Genomic DNA, 14,142 nt, shown 5'->3' with positions numbered 1-14,142 from the left:
GTGTAGGTCAGAGGACAAGCTTAGATGTCAGTCCTTGCTTTCCATTTTGTTTCAGATAGGAATACCATGTTTGCCTAGCTGGCCTGAGAGCCTCTTGGGATTCTCCTGTCTCTGCCTCCTGTTTCCTTGTAGGATTTCTGGGATCACAGATGTGCACCACCACACTTGGCTTTTTGTGAGTTCTAGGAATCTGAATCAGCTCCTCATGCTTAGGTTGTACATTTTACCCACTAGACCATCTCCCTAGCTCATTTGAGCTAGTCTTGTTTATTTGTTTGCTTGTTTTGAGACAGGGTCTCTCTCTTTGTGGTCCTGGTTATCCTGGAACTCACTATACCAGGCTAACCTTGAACTCACAGAGATCCATCTGCCTCAGCTTCTCTGGTGCTGGGACTAAAGGTGTGCATGCCCAAACCCAGCATGTTTTAGCCATTCTGATAAATGTGAAATAGTAACTCACAATGGTTTTGATTTGCATTTTCTTAATGACTAATGATGTCGAATATCTTTTTTATGTGTTTACTTGCCATCTGTAAAATCCTCTTTGGCGACACTGACATCTATTTTGGTTGCTACAAGTATTTCTTTCTTTTTTTTTTTTTTGCATTCTCAATAGATTAAAAGGCAAATGGCAATCAGCTTGTAGAAAAAGGAGTTAATGCAGTCATTAACGAAACAGCAAAAACTAGAAAAAAAAAAACACTTTCATAAAGCTCATGTAGCAGTCCCCTCTTGTCCACAGGGAATATGTTTGCATACCCCTTACAGACAGATGCCTGAAACTACAAGTAACCAAATCCCATGACAATATTCCTCCATCTATGGTGCAGCTTATGATAGGGTGACACCCAGACAAACCTACTGAAGGCAAAGATATTGTAAGTTGGAATCGTATCTAACACATTTAACCTCTCAAACATCACAGCTTAGTGCCATGGGGTGCTGCAGAGGTTTGGTGGAGTGGCTGATGAGGGCTGGAGCCTGCTGCAGCTGCCGAGAATCCCCCAAGAGTATGTGTCATAGATTGCTGGAAAGGACACAATAAAAACTATGCATTGCTTTTGTACCATCATGAAGGGGAAAGTCATAAGTCAAGCTCCATACATTGGGGACCATCTATAGATGCAATGTTTTTCCTTCTCATGTACCTGTGACAAATATTAGTTTAAAAATTAGGTACAGTAAGAAAATAACTGCAATAACGGATGGTAAAATATAACAGCTGCTCTAATAAAGTTGCCAGCATCACCGCTGGTGCACCTTGAAACCCCTCTTAAATAAAACAAGGGTTACATAATTGTAAGCATTATGATACTGTGACAGGTGACCTGGTAATCAAGATGGCTACTAACTGATTCACAGTAGGAGAGCATGGAGAGCATGGACTACAGCAGAAGCATTCTACACCAATGATCCTTGTCTTGTGCAGGGTTGGGTAAGACAGAACAAAATTGCACATTTCTCTGAATGGCAATCAGTTCAAATGTAGGAACTGTTCATTTCTGGAATTTCCTGTTCAATAATTTTGGACCATGGTTGACTATAGGTAGTAGAAACCATAAAAGCATCACTAGTTAAAGGGGCCTCACTGTATTTTGTCAGGATGATGGCAAGCAAATGAATTATATTAGCTGAATAATAGCACACAGGATGCTCATAGTGGTTTAAAAAATAAAGTAGATGGGGAATGATCTTAATTTGATAATGTGGTTAGAAAGAACATCACTGAAAAGAGGCCAAGAAGTGGAGAGAGGACGAGTGGGGAGGGTAATGTGAGAGAAAACCTGGAGAAAATCCAAGAACACACAAGTGAGAAAATGTCCTGACAAACTTAATGTTCTGTACACTGATTTAAAAAGTTAATTAAAAAAGCAAAGAATAAGCCTTCTTGAGAAGAGACACATGAGCGAGGACCTAAAGGAGGCTGGAAGGCTGTAGGTGACTTAAAAAGAGAATTTCTGGTTCTGAAGAAGGCGTGGGGGTGTGTTCAAAGAGTGTAAAACTCAAGGCACCTAGATGGAGTGGTGGGTGAGAACAAGGGTGTTGGGGCTGGGTGGTAATGGAGACAGCTGACTGGGTAGGCTTTGTTGGGGTTGGGTGGTAATGGAGACAGCTGACTGGGTAGGCTTTGTTGGGGTTGGGTGGTAATGGAGACAGCTGACTGGGTAGGCTTCCAGGGACGGGGGTAATTTCTCTTCCAGTGAGGCACGGGTCTTTGAAGGCACAGGGCAAAGAAGTTGCTGGCTTTTGATTTTATTATGAGAAGATCTTGGTGGCTACTGTTTGGAAAGCAGCCTAAGGGAAGGGAATGGAGAGTCGGGGAGGCAAGCTTGAACATTTTTCTGATCGTTTGGGAGGAGCGTGCTGACATTTTGGAGAAAGTGTCAATGGTTAAGTTCTCAAGAAATAGCAGAGTGTCTGTCCTTTCTTACAAAGCTGGACAAAGGCAAAAGTCTCAGTACAGGGTCCCTCTTCACTTAAACTACTGTGGGCACTGCACCCCCACCCCACCCTAGACATGTCCAGAGGATTTTCTTAGTGATTCTCAATTCAGACATACTGAGAATAAAGACGATGTACTGCAGAACTCAGATTGTCATTGTGTGATACCTGTCGTGGGAAGTCGTGATGGCAGCTGCCAAACTGGGACAGTAAATGGAAGGTACCAAAAGGTGCATTCAGCTCAGTTTTAAGCCCCTGTCAACGCCATTTAGAAATACATCACACTGCTCACAGAGGCAGGAGCTTACTGTTTCCAGGGCAAGACATTGAGAGGAAATTCAGTGATTGGAGAAGTGATCCAAATCATTTCTAATCTTCAGATTCCATTCTTCCCACTGTGTGGGACTGGAAAATGGGATGGGGCCAGAATTCTGCGATTGTGAGGGACACTTCGGCATAGTGTCCAGGGTTTCTGTGACTCTCTCTGCCCTTCCTTCGCTCATCTTTTGCCTTCCCTCCATCTCTGCACGGCCCTCCTAGCATCCTAGTTCAGGAATCACTTTCCCCAGAGTGTGCTGTGGAAGGCTCCCCATCGTGTGCCATGAAGAACGAGACCGACCATGGGAGGTATCCGCAGATGGTTGCCCTGTTGCTTCTTCACTGGGAAAAGTAATTTTTCGTAATTTAAAGAGCATTTATTTTATTTTTTGAGATTATAGTATAATTATATCATTTATCGCTCTCCTTTCATCCCTCCAAAGCCTCCCGTATACCTCTCTTTGCTCTTTTTCAGATTCATGGCCTCGTTTTCCTTAATTGTCGTTACATACATATATGTATCTGTATGTACATATATATTCCTAAATATGTAAATACAACCTGCTCAGTCTGTGTATTGTTACTGGTGTGTGTGTTTTCGGGGCTGGACATTTGGTATGGGGTAACCAGCTGGTGAGCTCTTCCCTGGGGAAGACTTGCTCCCACTTGCCACATCCTTAATTGCCTGTAGTTCTTTCTGTAAGGTTGAAGTTTCCTGGGCTTTTCCCCATCTATGTTGTTATGGATGGTTGTCGTCCTTGTCCAGCTCATGCATCTGCCATGGCAGTCCTGTGAAGATTTCAAACTCACTCTTCTCATGTGTCCAGCCATGCTTCAATTATGGAAGAAATCTAGTCACATAGCACTGTTGTGACACACTTGCACAGCACTCTTGCCCACTAGGCTGCAAACAGCTCGTAGGCACTAGATAAGCTTTTTAAACTGATAAACATTTCACGTTCAGGATATAACTGCTAAATAAATGTTTCAGGGGAATGCTACACGTGGCCAGGGCTCAGTGAGTGGACGTCAAATGTTGAGACAGGTTATCCCAGGCTGGAAGAGTTCAGGACAGTTCAAACAGGATGGAGTGGTTTGGCCTGGGTTTTCTGATAGATTTCATAGATGGAGATAGTGAGAAGAAGAACAGAGCTGAGGGCCATTGTTGGTGGTGACATGTGGAATATTAAAAGTAAATGATGTCCACAGCCTCATGTTTGACAACACCTGACTCTGGCTGCGAAGAGTCAATATTGCCACTCTTGTGGTTATTAGCCACAGGGAAGCCTAGAAGACTACCGGGGACTTGATACTGGCTGGTCTAGGGAAGAGGGAAAATAAGAACAAATGTCTCAGCATCATTGCCCATATTCTGGATGGTTCTCATAATCATGTGTGTGTGTGTGCACACTCATGCACCTAGGTGTACACAAGGGCATGCGTGTTAATGGAGGCCATAGGCAACTTCAGAGGTCATCTCTTAGAGCTGTTCACCTTGTTCATTTGGAGAGTCTCTCACTGACAAGGAGCTTGCCAATTAGGCAAGCATGCCAGTAAGCTCCAAGAGTCCTCCTGTGTTTACTTCTTCCTGTGGCTTCTGGGGGATCGAACTCAGGAGGTCCCCATGGTCTCAAGGCAAGCACTTTCCCAACTCAGCTGCCCCTCAGCCCTAAGATTCTGCATCTATGTGATCTTTCTTGAATCCCACACAACTTTGGCAGGTAGGCATTGTTACTCTAATTTTGAAAAGCAGGAAGCAAAGCCAGAAAAGCAATTCTCACTTGTTCAGAGCCACGGAAGAAGTGAGTGGTAGGGTAGAAGCTAAAGTTGAACAGAGGCTCCGCGCTCTGTTCCTTCTGGAGGTTGTGGCCAGCAGAGGTCAGAGTACTTAGACAGGGCAGGGCTCCACGCAGGGAGGGAAGGGTGTGGGAAATGAGTAGGAGATGAGGCAGCAGAGGGGAGTGGGAAGCTCCTCTGGAAAGGGCTGATGAAGCATTGTCTTCATAGTCTGTCTGGACTCCCAACATCTACTTTTCATAACTATCAAAATTTCCAAGGGTCACAAGCTTATCGCAGCCTTTCCATGGAATACTTCTGTAGTTGGACACAAAGCTGAGGCCATGTAGAGGGAAACGTGTTAGAACTCCTGCCAAAGGCAACAGTTTGGGAATTTAGAGGGACAAGCTGGAGTGCAAGTGTTCAGCAGTTGGGGCTGGAGATGAGTAACTGTCAGGGAATAAATAGCCCCACTATTAGAGGAAGGGGAAGTGATTCAAAGAGGGCTCAACAGGCTATCTAATCAGAAACTGAAGACGCAGGTGAAGAAGCCAGCTTAATACCGGCAGGGGTGACTGAGGACCCAAAGGACTGGTTTACCCGGAGCCAATTTTCATAAGAACTCACGAGTTACAACAGCACATTGCTGGAGGCAGTGGGTGTGAGGGGGGAGGGGTGGGGATGGGGGTGAAGGGAGCAGAAAGGCTTAAAGACAAGATATACAAGTACGGTGGCACAGGCTGAGATAACAAGCTGGAGGTGCAGGCACAAGTGGAACCCCGGGGCAAACTGTCAGAGATGGAGAGGCAGGGATTGACAGCAACCGGCCGCAGGAGGCAGCAGCGGTGCGGCTGACCACTGTGGAATCATGCTAACTAGAGAACACCGGAGGAACTCTGGAGAGGGATGGCACACTCGGTTCTGGGCCCCCTCAGCAGGATGGGTTGATGGCTTCGCCACGCGGCTGCGCTCCGACACCTCTAGGCTTTTGCCTCCTCTTAGTTCTTTGCGCTTAGTCATAGATGCACTGCCCATTGCCCCGGATGTTGGGAAGCCCAAGACTAGGGCACCAGCAGATCTGATACCTAGGGAGGGTTCACTCTCTCCTCAAAGATGGAGCCTTCACACCGCATCCTCACAAGGTAGAGGGGGCAAATCAGCTTCTTTGGGAGTCCTTTATAAATGTACCAATCCCGCCCACAAGGCCAGAGATTGGGTGGCCTCTTCATAGTACTGTGTTTGAGATGGCTTTTTTTTTTTTTTAACCATATTAATGTTCTGAGGGAGGACTAACATTCAGGCTACACAGCCCCTCATGATGTGGAATCCTCTGGGTCAAAGGTCACTGACAGGGAGACTGAAGTTCCCTGGTGGGAACTCTTCCTTAGAACACCCTTCTTTAGGCTGAGCTTACTGCCTGTGCCTGCAGTCTGAATTTGTGAGTCATGCATGAGGAAATCTCGCACTCCCAGCTGAGGGTTGTCACCCATTCAACATACCCCAGAGCCCATTGAATTTGGGGGGAAGTGAGGGGCAGGGGTTTGTCTGCTGATTGCTGTGAACACTTACATTAGGGAGGTTGTACTCCCTAAATGTGTCTTAACCAATGCAAGTTTATTTTTCACATCACATCAGGGAACACCTGTTTTCCTAATGAGTAGATTTCTATTACGGACCTCAGAGGCCTGGCCGTGAGGTGATTATTCTCGCGGATTTGGAGGTGTGAAAGCAACTGCACATTGCCTTTTACTAATGCTCTCGGGTTTGTCTCCCATTTGATTCTCATTTGCCTATGAGTTCCTCCACTCCGTCTCTCCGTTCCCTTTTATCGCATAGCTTTTTAAAAAGAAAAATGTAGCCGGGCGGTGGTGGCGCACGCCTTTAATCCCAGCACTCGGGAGGCAGAGGCAGGCGGATCTCTGTGAGTTCGAGGCCAGCCTGGTCTACAGCGCGAGATCCAGGAAAGGCGCAAAGCTACACAGAGAAACCCTGTCTCGAAAAACCAAAAAAAAAAAAAAAAAAAAAAAAAAAGAAAGAAAAATGTACGTGTTCTCTCTCTGTGTCTCTGTCTCTGTCTCTCTGTCTCCCCCCGTCTCTCTCTGTCTCTTTCTCTCATGTGTTTGCACATAAGGCTGTCCTGATCTGTGTGAGCTCATGTGGATAGGTCAGAAGTTGACTTTGGGTATCTTTCTCTATTGATCTTCCTTCCTTCCTTCCTTCCTTCCTTCCTTCCTTCCTTCCTTCCTCCCTCCCTCCCTCCCTCCCTCCCTCCCTCCCTCTCTCCCTCTCTTCCTTCCTTCCTTTTCTTTTTTTTTTTTTTGGGGGGGGGTAGACAGTCTATCACTGAATCCGGTGCTCACTGATTGGCTAGAGTGGCTGGCCAGTGAACTCAACATGTCTCCACTCTCCTGGTGCTGGGGCTACCGGCATGGACCAACACATTCAGCTTTTACGTAGGTTCTGGGGATCTAACTCGGGTCCTCATTTGGTCCATCAGGCACTTCCCTCACTGAGCCGCCTCCCTAGCTACACTGCTTCTAAAACTGTTGGCTCCAGCCCCACATAGGCTCAGGTAACTGAACTTGGGAGTGGGGGTCACGAAAAACTTGCTAATAACCCTGCAGCCTTGGTTCTGGACACGTGTGCACTTTGCACTGTGCGTACCATCACAATGTGCAACTGCAACCAGCCCTACCTGAAGCAGCTCAGCTCGGAGTCAAGCCTGCTGTATGTGATGAGTTACTGTGTTGTTGCTGTACTTGCAAAGGTGTTTTGCTTTTAGAAGCAGGACGACCTAATTATAGAAAACAGACATTCAATAATTTCCTGTTGTCATTCTTCAGCTTGTAGGTATCACATTGGTATTCTTTGGGTTATGCTGTATTAGAATATTTGACTTAAAAAAAATCACTGTTAAAGTTGCTGGTGAGTTTCATAAAAAAATTATTCAATGAATTTGGCTCAGGATTAGGACAGAATTTTGGGCAACTTCTGAAGTGGCCCTAGACATGCTTCTGCTGTGCTGTACTATACATTGTGTGAAATGACCTTCTCAACGTTGACAGCCGTAAAGTCAAAATGTCAGTCAACCTCGAAAAATGTTGGAGACATGTTCCGTCACGCGGTGCCACACATTCAGCTGAGATTTAATGATTTATGTAAAAGTAAGCAAACATATCCATCTTGTCAGGAGGCAAACTTTCTTTCACCTTTAATAAATGGTAAAATTATAGGCATAGCAAGGAATTGTTCTCACACAAATTATGTCTTACTGTGAGCAGATATTTGATTTATACACTTATATAAATACTTGGAGTTTCATAAAAATTTCCCAGGCACCCGTTGCAGATGCCACTGTCCCCTCCAGCTGCTTGCTTTCAACCATGGCCAACCTCACCGTGTTTTCCTACACGTCTGCTGAGGGCAAGTCCTTGGCTGTGTCTCTTCCTGGATGTTTGTAGACCATTTCCAAAGGCAGCAGACAGCTTCGGTGCTCTGAGTACTAAAGAGAAAAGAATTGCCTGTAAGATCTACTCCTTTCACTCCAGGATTCATGTGCCAGGGTGGTGACGTCACGTGCCATCATGTTACTGGCTACAAGTCCATCTCAGGGAGAATCCTGAGGCAGAAGACTTCATCCTGAAGCTGGCAGGTCTCAATATCTTGTCCATGGCAAATGCTAGACCATACACAAATGCTTGCTAGTTTTCCATCCCACTAACAAGCCTGAGTGGCTAGATGGCAAGTCTGTGGTCTCCGGGAAAGTAAAAGATGGCGTGAGCATCACCCAAGCCTTGAATCCCTTTGGGTCCAGGAACAGGAAGACCAGCATGGAGATTGCCCTTGCCAGCTGTGGGCAGCTTGGATACCTTCAGCCTGCCTGCATCTTAACCACCAGTCTCTCTTTCTTCTGTCCCTCAGGAGGGAGTCTTCCACCCTATCTGTTCTCAATTTCCCATAGTCTTTTTGCTCTCAATTCCACTCCAAGTCTAGCTGGATTGATGAGTACATGACTATTAATAAAAACTAAATAAGAATGGCTAAAAATCCCCCCCCCTTGGGCAAAAAGTGGTCACTAATGGAAAGACAATTGGAAACCTTGTCTTACTGTAGTAGCCATACTGTTGTCTGTTGCTTTAATAGTCTTTGAATGGGATGAGCTTTAAATGCCATGAATGAGGAAAAGCCTTCTGACCAGCACGTGGCTGCAGTGGGACAGAAGTGGGCCCTTCCTTCTCTGAAAAGAAAAGTGGTGCTTCAGGTTCAGGCTTGAAGATTTAAAGAACTGAAACCACTAGGGCTTGGGACCTTCAGACAGCTTTTGTTTACTCTATACTCAGTCCCCTTCCATTGCTGTTCAACAACCCAGAGACCAATTTTAGCTGGGGAAGAAAGAACCCTAGAAAACGCCTTCTGTAAGGTCTGCAGGGGGAATAGCTTGATGCAAATATCGCTGCCCCAGACGTCTGTCTGTCCTGAGAAGGCAGCATGCAGAGTGGGTGTTTTTACTTTTGCTTTTCTATTTCCAAATATGAAACAGTCAAGATGTCAGGAGACCAGTCACAAACTTGCTGCGTGACTTCAAGCCATCAGCTTACCCCCCCAAGCCCCCCCCCCCCCCGCACCCATCTTCAGGAAAACAAGGGTTCTCATGTGGGCATGAAGGGAGTGGGCTGTTGTGGGGAAATGTGTTTCCTGGTGAGCTTGGCTGATTGTAGTGACACCAAGCCCGATGTTTAGAAATTGGCTATTTCCTATAAGCATGGATGTGGAGGCCCATCCTGGGATCCTGCTGGTAGCAGTCTTGGTTAGTGGGTCAAAGCACGTGACCTGGAGTGCTGCTGCTCCTGGATGTGTTCCTTGCCACCTTCAGGTGCGGGACCTTCTGCTAACTGTTGATCCCTCCCGTAGCCTCCATGTGTTCTTGACAGCGACAAGGTGACAACAATATGGCCACATGCTGTGAAGACAAAAGGCATCATGTTCATAAAGTGCTGGGTGCACTGTAAATGCATGCCTCTCATCTCTTCCCTTAATGGAGCAGCCTCGGCTGACATAGCCTGGGTGCCCTCACCCTGGCCACCACTGAAGGTCCTTTTTCTCCTTGTATCAGGTCACAGAATAATTACCCCCACCCAGTGTTTCAAGAAGGATGGCAAATAGGACATGGAAGCATCCTCCCAGCCGAGCCTCCAGATGGCTGTCTCTTAGCCTGCAGCATCCTCTTTCTCCATCCTGTCTCTCTTCAAGACACGGCTCTTTCCACTCTCTAGTTTCCATAGTTTCCGCCGTGAAACCAGTAAGTGAGATGAAATCATCTCTAACATAATTGACTTCTGCCCCATCCTAGATTAGATTTTCTGTGCTCAGTTAAAGCAGGATCTCTCAGTCTTACTACTATTGACTTTGTATGTGTCATGCATGTGTGCACACATGTGTGCATAGGTACAAGTGCATGTGTGTACAATCACATGTGCATAGAAGTTAAGGGCCGACCTCGGGAGTTGTTCCTCAGGACACAGTTCACCTTGATTCTTTGAGGCAGGGTCTCTCACTGTTACCTGGAACTTGCCAGTTCAGCTGTGCTGGCTGACTAGAAAGCCCCAGGGATCAACCTGTCTCTATGTCCCCAGTGCTGAGATTTCAAGGGCACATTACTATACCTGGCTTTTTTCTTATGTGGATTCTGGGGATACAACTCAGTCCCTTAGGCTTATGTAACAAGGAACTCCCATTGGCTTTTCAGACCAGGCAATTCTCTGTTGTCCCATGTATAGAGACTACCTAGCAGTGTCCCTGGTCTCTTCCCCTTAAATGCCAGTAACATGCCTTTCTCAAGTTGTGACAACCAAAAGTGCCTTTAGATATTGCCACCTATCCCCTGGAGAACATCACTGACTTGGATGAAAAACATACCTTAGGAGCACTAAACACCATAATGTTGATAGCCTTTATCCAGCACTTCATGCCACTGCTGTGTAAGAGTTTCCCATGTGCTCATCTTAGTCAGGCCTCATGGTGTCCTTCTGAAGTGGGCATGATAACCTCCATTTTGCAGATGAGGGCAATAGACTGCTAATAAACCATAAGGCTGGGTTATAAACCTGAGTTTTCACCACTCCAGAGCCTGGTTGCTTCACTACTTTCAATGTAATAGATGAATAATCTTTTGCAGAGTAAGGCAATGGGGTTTATTTGCTGAAAAGCACTGGGATCTGAGGCCTGGCAGAGCTCACCTCTATCTCCAGAGTGATCTTAGTTCTCCCACCATTATAGTGGGGGAGATACTGGCCACACGGCTTGTGCCAGGATGGGCTGGAGACAGAGTCACACCTGGAACCCATGGTTTCCATTCATTCCCTGCAGCCCTGGATATGGCATCAATGCTATGGAATGAACAGAAGTGTCGCCTCATCCCTGGCCTTACACTTTCCTGGATTTCTAGACCTTTCTTCTGAGATAAAGTTCAGTATGAACGCAGGCAGCTGGAAAACCTATACTTAACACATGGAGGACTAGAAGAACCACATTGACCCCGCCTGCAATTCCTCTTATGTCTCCTTTCTCAGGGGCCACCACAGTGGTCCCGGCACAAATCTAGTGGTCATTCTTGGCTTCTCCAAGCTCCTTGCTTCCTATAATCAAGCAGTTACCAGGCACTGGTCCTCCCAGCTTGCCAAGCTGTCTCACCCTCTTGGATCCCTATTGTTTTTCCTCTAGGCTGGGCTGCCACACCTCTCATTTCCTCACTGACTTTTGACTTTAGCCATCTATCCTGCCCATCCATCCAGAAAGATTCTCCTTGCTGTGCCTCCGACTTCCTGTTCTTAGGATAAAGCTCAGCTTCCTAAGTAGGACACGAAGCTCTTTTTATTCAGTCTTCAATCTTTCTTCACCCTCACACCTGTCTTTTCTCTTCCTTTTCTCCATGTCAGCCCCATGTAATGACTCAAGACTTCTCTGAAGGCACCATGCTCATGATTCTCTTTGGTCATTTGAGTTTGTCTTCTCCTCATCTAGAACACCTCTCTGTGACACTGAGTTTGGTTTAGGTTACTAGTACTTTCTCCTTGGGGACACCCTCTGATCCCTAAGTTTGTGTATGGCAACCCACTAGGGTTACTCCACATACTGCTCTGAGCTCACCTATCTCTTGATCTGTTTGTCTCCCTCACCATATTGCCATGTTTTAAAGGCATTTAGTATTCCTTTTTAAAATACATAATCCCAAGTCAGGGAGATGACTCAGTAGGTAAAGACACTTGTCTTCAAGACTGAAGACCTGAGTTTCATCCTAGGGTGGAAGTAGAAAACAAACTCCTGAGCATTGTCTTCTGGCCTCCGTCATGTCTCCATAACGGGCACACCGCAAATAAGAAATAAACAAATAAATAGATAATTTCTCGTACTTAGCACTGACATTTGTTAGAATAAGTGTTCACAGCACATGTGAATGGCAGCCAGTATTGTATGATGTAAAAGGTACTGCAGAAAGGATGGTGGAAACAAGGCAGCTGCGTGTTTTCAAGCTTGTCAGGATATGGCAAGTGAATGACTGAAGTCAAGTCTGGAAATGGCTCAGGTTTCCCTCTCCCCACCTGAGATCTTCTGTAACTTAACTGAAAGGTGATCCTGTTCAGTAGAAATGTGACTCAGGTAAACTACCTTTGATACTAAGGTAGATAAAAAACTGACTTTGTTACAGGACAGGGAGACCGTGTTCTCCCTCTGTGGCCTAAATGTCAGCTGGGAGGGCTGAAGAACCAGGGGCTATATGACCTATGAGACATGCTTGGTTTAGCCATTAGCTTGGCAAATCTGTTTGATGAAATAACTTGAAGAACAGGTGTTTGGAATGCTTTAGAGCAGGATTTCACAGAGCCGGCAGCATGGAATCTGGTGTCAGATTATTCCCCATGAGAACTAGTTTATGCACGGGAGCATCTTCAGCTTCTACCTGTTAGATGCCAATAGTATCCTTGCTGCTCTAATGGTAACAATCGTGTGTATGTTCAGACACATCCAGATGTCCTAACCAAGAGACTCTGTCTTAGAGATGTTAGAAGTGGGGCCCTATGATGTAGCTGTAGGAGCACAGGGGGAGAGCTGGGATGCCCTTCACTGAAGATTATTTTTAATAAGATCTATTTGAATTTGACTTCAATAAAAATAGCTCGCCACTCTCCCCTCTCCTCTCCCATGGATTGTAGCTTTCTTTCTTTAAGCAACAGAACAATGCAAGTCCAGAGTGTGTGGGTTCTTTCGAGTTCAGCTTTGGTCTTAGGAGTGAGCTGGAGGATGGGAAAGCCCAGACCTTGGTCAGGGACTAGTTGCTTAGCAATCACAGTTGGGTGATAAGGGGATAAGATGTGAGGCCCTTGCTTGCTTGGCATGGCTTCTCTCTATAGACTGACATCACTGTCTCCCATGAGCTTAAGAGGTTCTTGGAAGGACTCTTGTCTCATTCAGTCTCTTATTAGCTGTACTTTTTCCCAGCAGCTAAGACTGTTAGACCTGGAAAAGGATTCGAGCCCTTTGTTACATTGGGGAAATTTAGGCTTAGAAAAGTGAAGCGATTTGGCCAAGGCCATATCGTCTTTGGATCCTTGTTAACTTGTTCCTGGCATTCTTTCTCCTACCAGGACAGTCCACCTCACATCTATCAAGGCTTTGGCTGAACCCTGTGGTGAACTTCTGCTAGTGTTTCATCTTATTTCACTGAAGCTACTTCAGTTACACATCCTGCCTCTTGCTTTCTGTTTGCTTATAGGGAGCTTACACAGAAGCAGGACCTTGACATAACAGCAAATGGTGTAATTCCCACACCTAAAGCTCATGAACATTGTGGGAGAAGGGGAAGAAAGATTGTAAGAGCCAGAGGAGCAGGGAGTTGGCTGTGAGACTGTGTCTCCTAAGGATGTCAGAAGCTCCACCCATAAAGTCTCACTAAAACATGAGATAAACAAGGATGACAACAATAAACACACTGGCACGGAAGTGGGAATGTTCCTCTTACACAAAGAACCTCAGTCAGTTAAAGAATGCTAAAGGCAGGAGAAATAAACTTTCCCAGGAATAGTATACTGGTTGGCTATTCAATACTAATTGGTCAATCATAAAAGCATTATACAGACTGAGTAGGTTGTATTTATGCATTTAGGAATATATATATATATCTATATATCAAGTATATAGATATATATATATGTATATATATGTGTGTGTGTGTGTGTGTGTGTGTGTGTGTGTGTGTGTAAGTGCAGTTAATGAGAAAGAGGTCATGGATTTTTTTTTTTTTTTTTTTTTGTTTTTCGAGACAGGGTTTCTCTGTGTAGCTTTGCGCCTCTCCTGGAACTCACTTGGTAGCCCAGGCTGGCCTCAAACTCACAGAGATCCGCCTGGCTCTGCCTCCCGAGTGCTGGGATTAAAGGCGTGCACCACCACCGCCCGGCTAGAGGTCATGGATTTGAAAGAGAGTGAGCAGGGGCATATGAGAAGATTTGGGTGGAAGCGGGGAGGGGGGGAGGGGGAAATAATGTAATTATATTATAATCTTAGAAATGAAAGAAATAGGCTCTCTGCTCCTCCCTGTTCCAGAGACAGCCG

This window comes from Peromyscus californicus, unplaced genomic scaffold, assembly GCF_007827085.1.
Source record: "Peromyscus californicus insignis strain IS unplaced genomic scaffold, ASM782708v3 Scaffold_5__1_contigs__length_169319896, whole genome shotgun sequence".
In the NCBI taxonomy this organism is placed as follows: Eukaryota; Metazoa; Chordata; class Mammalia; order Rodentia; family Cricetidae; genus Peromyscus; species Peromyscus californicus.
Note: the sequence above shows the minus strand (reverse complement) of the source record.